At 45.0% G+C, this 14996-nt stretch overlaps 1 long non-coding RNA gene across 1 annotated transcript; it reads right to left on the reverse strand.

The window, feature by feature from the left end:
* Nucleotides 1-12591: 12591 nt before the first annotated feature.
* Nucleotides 12592-13219, reverse strand: LOC115385569 (uncharacterized). Its single transcript, XR_003931149.1, has 3 exons — nt 13150-13219; nt 12966-13074; nt 12592-12880 (listed from the first exon to the last, which is right to left on the reverse strand). It is a non-coding gene; the product is annotated as an uncharacterized LOC115385569 (long non-coding RNA).
* Nucleotides 13220-14996: the final 1777 nt, after the last annotated feature.

The raw sequence follows: 14996 nt of genomic DNA on the forward strand, positions 1-14996 counted from the left end.
AAACAGGTGGAGTCTGGGTTAAGATGATAAAAGCAATCTTAGCTATATTTTTTATATGTAGGATAAAATTTAGTTCAGAGTTGAAAATCACACCCAGTTTTTTAACAGATTGTGCTGGTTTAAAATCTAGTAATTTTCTTAAAAGTTTCTCTCTCTCTGGCCTTCAGGATGGATAACTGAAACCTCAGTTTTGTCTTGGTTGAATTGTAGGAAATTATACAGCCATCCATGACTTGATGTAGAAAATACAGTTAGAAAGGATTTCCATGGGCCCTGAGTTATCAGGAGACACAACAATGTACAGCTGAGTATCATCAGCAAAGCAATGGAAACTGACGCTGTGTCTCCTGATGACGTCTCTAAGTGGAACAATTTTAAGGTTAAAAAGAATGGGACCTAAAACTGAGCCTTGGGGAGCCCCAGATCTAATTTTATGGGTTCCTGAAGAACATGTATCCATACTTATATAAAAACATCGATCTGTCAGATAAGAACTGAACCAGTTAAGGACCAGAGTTTCCTCAGGCATGGGCAACGGTTCAGCTGTGTTCACTGATAAAACGTGTTGAGGCAAAAGACTGCACCTGATGTCCATGATTTTAGTTCTGCAAAGTTCTCACAGGGCCTTTTTCCACCAAACTGATTCCCGTGCTGTTTCGGTGCTGGTGCCCAACTTTGAACCAGTTTTTGTTTTCCCACTGACTGAGGTCCGGCTCCGGCTCCAGCTCCCAAAAACCAGGGCTTTTGTCGGGCATCAACTCTTTGCTGGGCCAGATCAGGGCCCGGGCCACATATCGACGGCGTCAGGCATTGCTGGCGGGGTTATGTCTCCTCCAGCAAAACACAGAGTCCCCTTTTTTTTTTTTTTTTTTTTTTTTTTATAAGAAAGCGATGGTGGAGCAGCATTTAATTTAGCAACGAAATGGATATTGAGAATAAGCGGTGGTCTGCGGAGGAGACCCAGGGCCTCCTGGTGCTGTGGTCTTCAGCAGAAGCCCAGGAGAAACTTGATGGGGCAATGGAGACCAAATTTCAGATCCAACCGGAGCATGAAGCAGCTCCTGAATGACTCCCAATCCCGGTCAGTTTTTTTTCAGTATTATAAGTATAAGTTGTCTGTCTACTATGAATACTCTTGCTAGAAATGATCCCAAACTTTTACCTGCAACAATTTGTGTTGATTGTGTTTTTTAGAGTTTGTGGCCCATGGCGATGGGTCGCAGTTCACCAGAGCGTCTCCACAGCTCACCAGCCCCGAACAGCTCACCAGTACTGTGCTTCAGCTGACCAGTACTGTCCTGCAGGACCTCTGGAACCATGTCCTCCCAAATCAAACCCGGTAAGATTTGTTTACAGTATGTGAATGCCAACTCATGACAGCACGTTACAACATTTATTAGTTTTCTTGTGAATGTAGAGAATATTTATTAAAATAATTTACTTTACTGCTTTATGTACAACAAAAAGAAGCGTGGATCGAACAGAGCATTCAGACGTGCAGCACCTGGATCAGGCAGGGAAGGACGAGCTCACGACGGTATTACCGGAAAACATCCAGCAAATGGACAACATGAACACAATGGCGACGGAAAGCTTGGCCCAAAAATGAAAACAGAACTGAAATGCTTTCCCATTAACGAAATGGTATTTATTTTTTGGTGTGTTTTTGCAGTGTGATGTGAATAAAAGCAGCTGCAATAACTAATGCATGTTTTGAGTCATATCATTGTGTTTACTGTCACACCACGCAGGTAAAAATTATCTACAGTTGCACAGTATTGTCCTTATATGATCTGTCTACATGCACTACTTACAGTAAAGTAATTCGGGTTTTGGGAGAAGTTTAAAGGGGCTGTATCGTGCTTTCAGACGATGGTTAAAGTTTATCTCCATAATCAGAGATACAAAAAGCGGCAACGCTGATTGCCGAGGGCCTGCGGGGGGGGGGGGGGGGGGGGGGCTCAAGGGAGCCATCTTCTCCGGGTGCAGAGAGTTTTCACGGTGCGGGAGGGGCTGCCTCTCTGAGCAGCAGAAACATGAGGAAAGCTTAAACACGCAGGCACGAAGGAAAAAAAAACGCTTTGGGGGTGTTTTCGGTGAGTACATAACTATATAACAAGGTTAAAACATGCAAAAAGTGAATTTTGCATGATACGGCCTCCACCCAGCAGGGCTTGTAAGAACAAGCGTACACTTGTGATTTCCTCACTTCAATGTATTTAATGAGCGATGGTAACAACAGTGGTGGATACATAACAACATCCCTTTACAATGTAAGCAGAAAGCAGAATCCCTTCAGTCACACTCACATCGGTCATCAGAAAGATAAAAATCTACACCAGATCACAGATGTATTGAAATTAGGGCTGTCGCGGTAAACCGGTATTGACGATAATCGTGGTATTAAAAAAATTAAATTTCAATATCGTCTTCAAAATGCGCACATGATAATATCGTAAAGAGGATCTAGTGCCGCTTGAAATGTGTTGAAGTGTATTTTCAAAATCCGCTCCTGTTCTTCCGCCCTGCTTCGTCTCCCTCCTGCAGCACCCCAGCCTCTCCCCCTCCCCTCACATATAAACACAGCAGCAGCGGTAGCCTCACGGCTCCTAGCTAGCTAGCTCCCAGTTAGCGAGCGTCACGAGTGAACTAAACATGTCGGCGGTGGCCGACAACGACAGCGAGACGCTCTATCCTAACCCGAAAAAAGTGTGTTTAGCAACACTGACTGCACGTCGATGCAAGCCGGGTAGTCGTGGGGCCCCATTAGGTAGGTTCCAGACGTGTCATTGTAATGTGTCCGGGCGGTTTCAAGTTGTGTCGCTGATATCCGCCGTCTTCTCCACCGGCCCCCTTCTAGCAACTAACCGGTGAGTACTCGGAAAGGGCCCCATGCGGGGGATTTTCGACACGTTGTCGTTGCAGCGTCTAGTGTAGCGCCTTAAATTTGTCATTGAAATTGACTGATGTATGCCGTTCCTCGGGACCCCCTTCAGCTCGGGGCCCTTGCCAGTAGCTGCGCCTCTGGCTGGAGAGAAGCAGCTGCTGCTCATTCCGCCTCTGATTTAAACAAACAAACAAACAAAAATTCTCGGCAGTGTGGTGGTGGTACAGGATTTCATCCCAACAGGGCCCGTGGGTTTTCATAACCCACCAACCCTACGTACATTACGCCTCTGCTGTGGATCCTCTGTTTATCAGTTCATCAGATTTTAATTAGTTGAGTGTAACTACACTTTTTGTGTGTAGTTGTACTGTTACTGTTCTCATATTGTTTCAACACCTCATTTGACAGGTATTCTGAATGTAATTCATCTGGGAAAACAGATAAAATAAACAAAATAAAATTAAAGATGAATCTGAATGTTTGTACTATTATTAGTTAAATTTTTGCTGATATCATGATAATATCGTTATCGTGATATTTTTTGCCCACGATAATCGTGAAGAGAAAATTTGACATCGTGACAGCCCTAATTGAAATAAGTCCTGCCAAACACGGGAGTTTTTCACAAACTGCTGCTTGTTGAAATCTGTCCGACCGGTAGCGTGACGGTGGGTGGAACCAGGCAGCCGGCGATCTGCAGCTCACAGTCCTTAAGATCATCTATCAAGATGAACAGACATCATAAACTTACTGCATTTGTTAATGCTTGATAGATGCTAGCATACCCATTAGTAGCTTGGCTAACGGTAGCACATTCACTGTTAAAGGTCTAATACACGATTTTCTCGAAAAGACGAAGCCCCACGTCCGTTACTCACTTTTTGAACAATGCGCATGCGCCAGACCATCCGCCCGGCTCTCCTGCTTCTCAGGAAACGCGGAAGTGTACGAGCGCGATCTCCTCTTCTCCGGCGTGCACGGCTCTGTTTACAGTTTCTGCGATCCGCCTCGCTCATAAATAAAGCTTTTTTTTCCGAAACAGTTACAGTTTCATTATGTCAGACTCGCCATCGGTAAGTACTAGCTCAGAAGCTCACCGGCTACATAAACACTCTGAATGCGCATGCGCAAAAGGGGAAGCTGATTGGGCGCAAGCACGTAGAACCGCCTTACGAAAGCAGCTCGTCAGAATGATTGACAAACAGACCCATCAATTATTTAGGTGATCCACCCGGAAATCAAAATGTTGTATTACACCTTTAAGCAATAAAACGTCTTTGATGTTTACCTTCTTTCTCAAACCCTGTCACTGTTGAACGAGACGACGGTGGGCAGTCGCCAAAAGCTTCATGGTGCTTTAATAGTTTGCAATGAAAAACAGACAGCCAAAAGTACTTTGGAAGTCCTCCATTGTTGTTTTGGTTTGTGGGTGTGCGGCTTCATCCACAGTGACGTACTGATGCTCTAAGGCAGGGCTACTCAACCCTGGTCCTCGTGGGCCGCAATCCAGCATGTTTTAAATGTTTCCCTCTTCCAACACAGCTGATTCAAATGATCAGGCTGATAACGATCCTGATCATTTGAATCAGCTGTGTTGGAAGAGGGAAACATCTAAAACATGCTGGATTGCGGCCCACGAGGACCAGGGTTGAGTAGCCCTGCTCTAAGGTGACGCAATGACGTGGCTCCAGCTCGGCTCCTTATCAGTGGAAAAGCAAACCGGTGTTTTGGGGACATGAGATTTGAACCAACTCGGCCCTGGTACCGATCCAGCACCTGGTTAGTTTTTGTGGAAAAGTGGTCGTCATGATTGGTGTACCGTTAGACCCAGATGCAGAGAGACCAGACCTGGGTTGACATTTGAACAGTTTTATTGAGACCAAAGGTGGTCAAAGATGGCTGCTGCCTTGTGGTAGCGTCGCAGGTTCGCTCAGACCAGTTCCGACGTGGGAGTCTCCTGAGCCCGTAGATGAAGGGGGAAACTCGAGCACGCAGGCCAGCTCTGAAGCGAGCGACAGCAGTCACAGAGTGATGAGGCTTACGGGCTGCAGACCATCTGAATATGGACAGCAGGTGGAGGGAGCAGGACGTAGGTCTTGGCAGGCAGAGTGGCAGTCCTCAGGTGAATGCAATCAGCAATCAGATGGACCCAGGGAGACGAGACTGCCTACTGCCTGCTGCCTGCCTGAACAGAATCCTGACAGGGGTAACAGAGAATGTCTGATTACACCTGAAAAGCTTCATTAAAATCGGTGCCTGTTGAAATGCTGAAGGTGGAGAAGAGGAACTGGGGGTTGGTTTCATGGTCAGTTCAGAGAAATGGGAAGTCCGTGCCTGTTTTATTGTAAATTCTGACCTGTTGACATAGGATCTCATGTACAGTCAACTTGGATTTCCTCCATCTTCTTTCAGTACTCCTGCAGTTTCTGCTCAATTTGATTTCATTGTTTTTGCTCCTTGGGGGTTTGGGTTGCCTTTTGATTGTTTTAGTTTAAAGTGGAGCAACTGAGTCCAGATTGGATTTCAGTTTTGCAAGACTTCTTTTTCTTTAGCCTGAATTTCCTTCTATCATTATTAATATTGGGAGAGATAGACAACAACAGATCAATGATCAACATTAAATTTATTCAGCCATTAAACTACAACAGATAAAATGGTTTCACCAAAGTCCTCAGTCTCTTTCCTCTCGAGCTCCTCTAATGTCCTGTCTCCAGCAAAGTCTGTTGGCTTTTCCCCAGCTGAGACTGAGAGGTACCCATTTGAATGCTCCTCTGGTCTTTGGTGCCCGAGTTCACTGCTGGCATCAGTGTAACGCTGCTGTATTGCTGCTCGCTGCTGTGCTCACAGTAGAGAACCAGGTTTTCCTTTCCTTCTGGTGCTCCACAGTGGGGAGCTGGGTTCTGCTTCCATTGCTCTACAGTGGAGAACCCAGTTCTTTTTCCAGTCCTCCAAAATAGAGAACAGTGCAGGTATGGCTGTGGTGTCAAGTTACACTCGATAAATGCTCAACAGAGGGTAGGAATTTTACCCTGGCATTGTGTTTTGAACAAGTTCATTATTCCACTAACTGTCATCTCACACCTTTAAGATTTACTACAGAAAGGTCACACTTCCATCCATTATTTAGGCCGCTTGGTTTTTCTCAGGGTGATCGGCTGCACCCAGCTGCTGTGGGTGAGGGTGGGGTACACCCTGGACAGGTTGCCAGACTGTCATAGGGCCAACGCATATCCAGAAAAACAACCATTCACTCTCACATTCACAAACTCGCTGCAGTTTTTAGAGTTACCAATGAACCCGACATGCATGTTTTTTGGACCACAAACATGCAAACTCCATACAGAAAGGCCCCTAGTTGGTATCTGAACCCATTATTGCTGTGAGGCATGTATTACATCCCCAATGATGATCCAGACAGCGGTGTGACTTCAATCAATGAACATTTTATTTCGGCATTTGACATTTTCCCATCATTCCCAGGGTGCAAACAGCGCCTACAAATACCTTATGTCATCACCATGTGATCAGACACACACCACAGCATGAGCGCTAATTCACTGCGCCACTGTGGGGCACATTTTCCATATGCTAAAAGGATTTATAGCCTTAACCTTACCACATTCCTTCATTGGTTGTGGTAAACAGACAAGATTTAAACAAGTATTTTGTGACTTTTTTTCTTGATCTGTCCAGGAGCATGTTGCCTGACCACCTGCAGGGAATATGGCTTTGTTGTTGTGGATGAAGCAAAGTCGTGGACAGAGGCCCAGAAGTATTGCAGGGAGCAGCACATTGACTTGGCCTCTGTTGCAACTATGGAGGATACTGAAAACCTGAAGAGTCTGACTGCTAGAAATCCAAATGAGAAATACTGGATTGGACTTTACTTTGTGGAAACACCCTGGAAATGGACACTTCAATCTCATGTTGGTGAACATGACACATTCAGGAATTGGCACATGAACCCTACAATGGACCCGGGAAGAAATACCTGTGCCTACATGCTTCCCACTGGGCAGTGGGTTGAGGAGGACTGCAGGAACAAACATCATATTCTCTGCATGAACGGTAAGAAAAAGAACTGACAGGACAAGTGACAATCATGACTCCACTGGGTATGTCTGATTCAGGTTGCAACAAGAAACCACCCACCTAACTTTTGCTTTTAAAGAAAAAGGTTCAAGCTTGCAGGACCCTTCTATACTGCCATTAACAACAAGTACCAGAGGCAGTATGCAAATTTTATCTGTGCAATAGAGATGATTCAACAGAAATAGTGTAGACACTGAGCAGAGCGCAGGTTGAGATCTGCAGCTTGACAATAGTCTATTGTTGAAGCAGCAAAGTCAAAAGATCATTTTACCACACAGGAGCAGCCACTATTTGATCCTGTTTGTACCAATGTCACAAAATCCTGCAAAGCCGTTGTGGCTGCTGACTCATCAGATAGGGTTATTTTTAAATTGCTGTTGACTGTTACTGTCCACAGCAGCTGTGTGCAAACTGCAGCTCAGTACAAAAAGGGTTGAAAATGAAGTGTCTACCATCTGAAATTCAAATGGACAGGTCGTGAATTTTGCAGTACCAGTTACATTTGATTAGGTGGAAAGTGACAAAAGTGTTGCTTTGGTTATACATATAGCAGACCTCTGGTCAACAAGAACATGTGTAAAGCTGCACATCGTGTACAAATGTCCCAAGATCGATGTAGAAAATACATAAAATCTTGTGAATGTGAAAACAAAACCACTCCTTGCCACACTTTGTGCAGTTTTAATAAACTATTCTGACTAGGGTTTTTTTTTTTTCTCAGAAAACATTGAAACTGTAATAATGAACTACTGATGACTTTAGGTTTACTGATAAGATAACCAACACCAACATTTACATCGGATTTCTTTTCTGAAATTCTTTACTGAATTTTCTGAAACTTCTCCAGAGAAAAAGTGAATTGTGCATTTCAAGTGACGAACACGATAATGGAGCCTTGATTCTCTCCTCCACAGTCCCTGGTGTTCTGGATGCCCCTCCTGCAGGTCAGTCACATTTCACCAAAAACATTTCACACGATGTGGCAGTGAAAAAAATGATTTGTTTTCTGTTAGAGGGTCAGCTCAGATTACTTGGGCCGATTGCATGTGCTGGAAGAGTTTAAATCTACCACAGTGGGAGCTGGGGAAGCATCTTTGATGTTGGCTGGGACGTGGACGATGCAAATATGGTCTGCAGAAAGCTGAGCTGTGGGACTGTCCTGCATGTTCAATTCAATTCATCTCAGTTCATCTCAGTTCAATTCAATTCAATTCAATTCAATTCAATTCAATTCAATTCAACTCAGCTTTATTTATGAAGTGCCAATTAAAACATAGTCATTTCTAGACACTTTTAAAGAGCAAATCCAACAGATCCACATGAGCAAGCACAAGTGACTGCGGAAAGCAAAAAACTCCCATTTAAAAGGAAGAAACCTTTGCCGAACCAGGCTCAGAGGTGGCGGCTTTCTGCTATTCCGGTTGGGGTGAGGGGACAGAAAGAGGAGATAGGATAGACAGTTTCTTGCATCAACATATATTTCATGTATAAACAGAGAGTACATAGACTACAGGAGGAACAATCATCAGTGACACGTGGTACTAGAATGAAATTACATTGAAACGAGAGAAAGGAGCAGAACTGGGAGCCGGTTCCACATGGTAGGAACCCGGGGTTAAGTAAACCGGTTACACACTCTGGGTCTGGGTTACGTCAGTCAATCAATGGATGAGCTGTTTTGATTGATGCCCAATTAGAACTGATTCCACCCATTAAGTCCAGGTTGTATCATTCGATCAAAGGATCAGCCGCGATTGATGTTCTGTATGCGATCACTCAATCACGGCTCTAGTCCACCTAAGAGACAGCCTCTTTGTTTAGGGTTTTGGTGTTCTGACTTTTTAGTCTCCCATAGTGGAATCGACCATCAATCCTTGAGAGAGAGGGGGAGAGATCATTTTACTTTCATTGACGTGGACACGGCTTCACATAGGCCTGGGCGATTATATGATCGTGATTGGTGATCGCGATTAATTTCCAGTCGATCACGGTGATCAGCTGTGAGCACATTTACTCGATCAGACATGGCAGAAATGTGCGTGACACAGTCGACTTTTTCCTGCTCAACTTCCGCCTGCAAGTTGTCTGAGAAGTAAACAGAGATGAGCTGAACGTGGAGCAGCGAAGCAGATGAAGTCAGCCATGTATTGGCGTTATCCTCTGAAGATGAGGCTGCTGCTGACAGGACAGGCTGCTCCACCCGCACCGCTGCTAGCTCACCGCTGCTAGCACACCGATCCGCAAAGAATCTGGTCTTTTGAGTCCAGGAACTACTTGTGATACAGTTTAACTAACGATCGTTCAGTTCTTCTCTTTTACTGAAAATAACGGTGCATCGCATCATTGAACATATCACCACTTCTTGTCGCTAACGCTCTGTTTCTAACGACATGCAGACTGAGCCTGCAGCGGCTGCAGCGCCGGTCTTCTTCTGTGGTGTCTGTGTAAAATAAGGTTGAACATGCAAACAGCACACCTAGTGGCATGAAGTGCAATTGCAGTCCTGACGTCGCCTGTGGCTGTAGTCTGAATGAGGATCTCCCTGGGGTTATTCCAAATGTTTCAGAAACCAGAATATTTATCTTAGCACGAATATTGACTGCACGTAAACGTAGCCAGTGCTGTCTTTTCAGGCCACTGCACCATACAAGCAACATTGTAAGAGGAGAAAAATGATTAATTTTGTCTATTTTTTTGATATTATTGTAGTTTTGCACTGTTACATTTTAAATCTAATCTGTCCAATCTAGATTATTTAAATTTTGTACATTTGATACAAGCATTAATGATGGCAGCAGCATATTTAGCATCATAACTTGAAAATAATGTTTACATTCTAAAGTACCTTCATTATCCCCAGAGGGTTTCTTTAGTTTTTTAATCTTTTACAGCAACAAAAATCCTCAGGGCTGTAAACTGTCACACTTTAACTAACGATCGTTCAGTTCTTTTCTTTTACTGAAAAAACGGTGCATCGCAGGATTTTATTGTCTTGGTGCTAGATTTTTTTTCCCATTTACTGCACTGTTAAGTGAGATTGTTCTTATATTTTTCTATGTTTATATTATTTAATTTGCATTGCTATTTGCTTGGTTTGTTAATAAAATGTTAAACTATTCTATAGTTCTAGTTTTCAGTGCAGATGCTTTAAAACTGGTTTAAAAACAATATAGCATATCGTGATTTTAATCGAGATTGAATGATATGAAAAAAAAAATCGTGATCATTTTTTTTGTCATATCGCCCAGCCCTAGCTTCACAGATTTGTACAATCAATCCATGACTCATTTTCCCAACACCACCTTACAGAACGAGAGAGAGAGAGAGAGAGAGAGAGAGAGAGATAAAGAGAGAGAGAGAGAGAGAGAGATAAAGAGAGAGAGAGAGAGAGAGATTTTGATTTTTAAAACGCACTTTATTCACATTTCAAATATTCCTTTACATTCCCTTTACCATTCTCATGTTCACAAGTTGTTAAAGCAGTTCACATATCAGGATTGGTCACAGACTCCCTCCATGGTTTAAAGCCTCCATCAGTCTCAGCAAACAGAATCCTCTACATGAACAAAAGAGTCATGGGAACTCGTATTCTTTTTGTTCTTTTAGCTCTTTTCTCACTTTCTGCACCAGTTTTTTCAGTCTGTATTTCTCCCAATCCATCAGCTCCCCGCTTGCTTTGTACTTTATGTTCACTTTCCCAAAATAAACAAAATCCTCGAGATCTGAAAAGTAGTGGACCTCCTCGGCCAATAAGTTCCAGTGATAATCTCCACCCTCCTCCAGAGAGTCTCTTGTCCCTCCTCCACCCTCTTCAGCTGAGCTCTGATCAGTCTCAGTCTCCTGAGAACTCACCAACTTCCTTTTATTCAGCTTGACCCTCTTTTCTTTAGCTCCGCCCACTTCTTTCTGTTTCCGTTCAGTGTTGCAAGATTGAGCGGGTTCCCGCCCAATTGGGTTACTTTAAAAGTCATTGGGCTGGGAAAAAGAGCCTTGGGCGGGCATGTAAAAATTGGGCTGGTTTTAACTCCTTGGGCTGGAAAAATCAGCCTTGGACGGGAGCCCAAGTTCCGCGACTGCAGAATTTTTCAAGGAAATCACGGTTGTCCGCTCTTCCGCAGCCGGTGCAGAAATGCGACACGCCCCTCCTCCACTGTGTAACTGCCGAGCTGAGAAACTGCACTCAGGTGGCAGAAACAAAAAAACCATAGTCTGTAGCAACCATTGTCATCCTCCACAGACAGTTACTAGTGCTGTGACGTTCATTGAACGTTCATTTAAGTGAACGACGAGAGCCGGTTCACTGCTGTCTGAGAGCCGTTCCTTTGTGCAAATTATCCACGCTTCCTTCACATGTCTCCTGAGTGTCTCCTGAGTCCAGCTGTCACCGCTGCCTTCATGTGAATGACCGAGTTTCAGTTTTCCGCAGCTCGCTCCAGTCACCTGAACGCAGCAGCTAACTAGCGGAGGAGAAGTGTGTCGAACCGGAGCGGAGCCGGTGTTTTGGAAAGGAATATTTCACCCACTCCGCCGAACCGAACTCTGCTGAACCAGATGGAGCTGACACAAGTTGTGCTGGGCAGGCTGTCACAGTATGTCCCTCTTGTCCACGCCCAAAACACTTCATGCCAGCTGGGCTCGCGAACACCACGTAATCATAATCATTTACTCTCATGCGGAACCTGAGGTTCAGGTTCCTCGTTTCGGTCAGTGTTGCCAACTCTCCAGTAAGGAAAGTCGCTATTGGCTGTCCTAAAAGTCGCTAGAAGTCGCTAGATGATGTCATCACCTAATTTGCATATTTGGCCATTTGCATGTAATTGTAATGGAAGCTGTAGGAGAGAGGAATAACGTCATGGGAGAAGCAAGAAATGAGTAAAAAAACACTCTAAACATGTTTAGAACTACAATAAACTTACGAAAGTGTGACAATGAAGAAATATTTACATGTCCATCCCGCTCTGTGAGCCAGGGCGGGAGCAGTGGCAGATTTGCGTACATGCGATTCATTTGAAGTGTGGACGTGGAGTGGTGTGGGTCTCCTCTCTGCTTTGACTGCAGCAGGGAGTGCTGTGTGAGACTGACCGCTTGTGAGTGATTTGGGACAGGGGAGGGGCTAGTCGCTTTTGACAAAAAAAGTCGCCAAGAGGTCTCCAGATTTAGCGAGAAAGTCGCATAGTTGGCAACACTGGTTCCAGTTATTGAGTATCATAAATATGTGTCTTCTGTGACACACGGCGTTTTTCAGCAGGCGAGATTTACATTCAGACAGGATGACCTTCACGGAGGACACCACCTGGGGCTTACCACGACAGCGGTAACAGAAAGGGGGAAGGATCCAAAAAAGCACACAGCACCCGTGACACAGCAAACAAAACGTGAAAAAGGGACCACCACCAGGGAACCGCTGCCGCTCCAGGCCCCCCAGCACCTGTCAAAAGAAAAACAAATCAACAATTAAACTCACAAAATGATGGCAGCCCTCATACCCCAAGAAACAAAAATCCAATACCTAAACAATATTCAAAGGAAAAGAAGGACAAAGTAATTTATACGAAATGACAAAACAGAAATAATTATAAAATACTTAACAAAATAAAGAAACAGAAGGAAGAAGAGAAAAGTAAGCACTAATCCAACAGAAGAAACAAAAAGCAACAAGAAATCAAAGGAAGCAGTGCATCTGCATCTTTAAAAACAAGTGAGTCCGGCACTTAAACATGCTCCTAAGCTGCTTGCGGTTGGACAACGCTGTTGGAGGAGCCCGGCCCGTCCGTCAGGACACCGGGGTAGAAAAGTGCTCTATGTAGCAGGAGACGCGGTGATCAAGTGCCAAGCACATCCAGAACAGGGAGCCAAAACAGCAGTAAAGCCCGGGGTCAACTGCAGCTGATGACTGTGCAGCTGTAAAACACATCATGAAATCATACCAAAGTAATGAAATTAATCTAAACAAATCACCATTTCCTACTGAGGAGGGATGACACACCTGGCAGCATGAAGGAGAGCACACACAACCCAATACAGCAGCGGCGGCAGGAAGCACGCCACGCCCACACAGACTCCAGGGCAGTCCAGCTCTCAGTCAGTTCACACAGCTGTGAAGCGCAGGGCTGGGGTGAATACACTACTGAGGCTGCTAAGTGGACTAAAGAGAAACAGGACATGCGTACCTTTGTGGAGCACCAAACACTACCCTGCACAGACACGCTGTCAGGAGAGCAGCCACATGTCTGTCAGTCCCATGAGGGAGGAAGAGGAAGGGCGGAGCAGGGATATTTATAGACGCCCAGTAATTAGAAGCCACACTGCCTCTAGTGGAGGAGAGTGCAACTCCCCACCATGCCACATACGCGCGCACTGAACCAGGGTCAGTGCAGGCGTACATGTACGCGCATGGGGGCAGGTCGAACGGCGAAGGGATTTGATTGGTTCAAAAAAAGGTGTCCCCTCAAGACTATTGGTTGCTGTTTTTCCCGTTTTACTCCTGCTGTAGATAGCGGATATTTTCCAAACTACTTTAAACACACGCTATGAATTGCTTCCCATCGGGTCATAAAGATCATTTTAACCAGTACTTAAAAAATGTATCTCATTCAAATCGCCAACCCGAGCTTTAAACAGAGAAAACAAAAAAAAAGTCAGTCCACACGCACCACGCTCACACACAGTCCTTCCAACACACACTCCCAGCATGCAGAGGGAGAGGGAGAGAGAGAGAGAGAGAGAGAGGGGGGGGGGGGGGGGAGAGAGCGAGAGAGCGCTCTGACTAGCTCCCAGCTTAAAAGGAAAGCCTGAACCAAAAAAAATCAGGTGCCTCCGACCAAGAAGAAGGCTCTGTCTGGCGTAAAGACGTGTCCTATACAGGAGCTGAGACACGTCTGGCTGAGTGTCAACGCTCAGTAGCGAGTGGCTGTGACCATGTTCAAGATGCTTCTGTCGTCTGTACAGGTGAGACATGAATGCAGAATGTTGGAGCAGTTACCATAGTCACACTTTGATTTTAGTAGTCGATGCCACAGTCAACTACGAGTGAAAGTTTCCCAAAACAGGAATTAAAGGTAAAAGAGAAATGAAATTTACCATGAAAATTATTACAAATCAGTGGCGGCTGCTGGTCTTCCAAAGAGGGGAAGCTCATTTTCAGCATACATTGTAATATGTGTAATCAGTTTTTTGTATGTAAATTCTATTAGCTTTCATGCCTTTTGTATGCCCTGTCAAAGTTAGACAGATCCCCAAAGCCCACTTGTGACCAGACAACACCTCCCTGAGATAGTTTCATCCAGAGGCATGGCCAGCAGTACATTTTATTGGTGACAGCGCTTCCAGTCAGCAGCTCACCTGGTCAGACCAGGACAGCTGAGAGGACCTGTTGCTTTTCCCCACCTTTCGGCGCCAGCTCAGTCTTAGGAGTTGATCTGTTATGCAGTTTAACACCAATTTTCTCTTCGTAAGGAAGACTATCAAATGGCTTCGCCAAAATCCGGTCCACAACATTCACATTGTCTGCCGTTGTGTGCAGCTAGCGAGCAGCTGGAGCTGCTGGAGGCTGGAGCTGTGTGAGAGAAGGGGAGAAGCTCCACAGCTGCTAGTCGAGGACAGAAACCACAGAGTGACCGAAACGAGTCTCCAAACACAACGCTAGTCGTTTTTCACAAACACAAAGTCTCCAGGGATCAGCAAAGCCTCCGAATCAACTCAGCACAACAGAATGAAAAACTTCAGAAGCGCTTTGGTGCATTTTTTTTACTTCAAGATCGCTGATTTGCTCATTTCGCTGTCAATCAAGCTTCACACAGATCATCCAATCACCACACAGAAGCTCAGCGTCCAGGCCAGCTCACTGCCCCATAGACCCCCAGAGACGCTGAGCGTACGTGGGCGGGACCAGCCCAGCATTTTATCCAATGAGCGTCCAGTTTCACTGCAGCAGAACAACCCACTCTAGCTTCCGCATGGACGCTCAGCGTCCGGCTGTTTAAAGCGCCGTGCCGCTGCCAGGAGGAGTGAGAAAAAA

This window comes from Salarias fasciatus, unplaced genomic scaffold (genome assembly GCF_902148845.1).
Source record: "Salarias fasciatus unplaced genomic scaffold, fSalaFa1.1, whole genome shotgun sequence".
NCBI lineage: Eukaryota > Metazoa > Chordata > Actinopteri > Blenniiformes > Blenniidae > Salarias > Salarias fasciatus.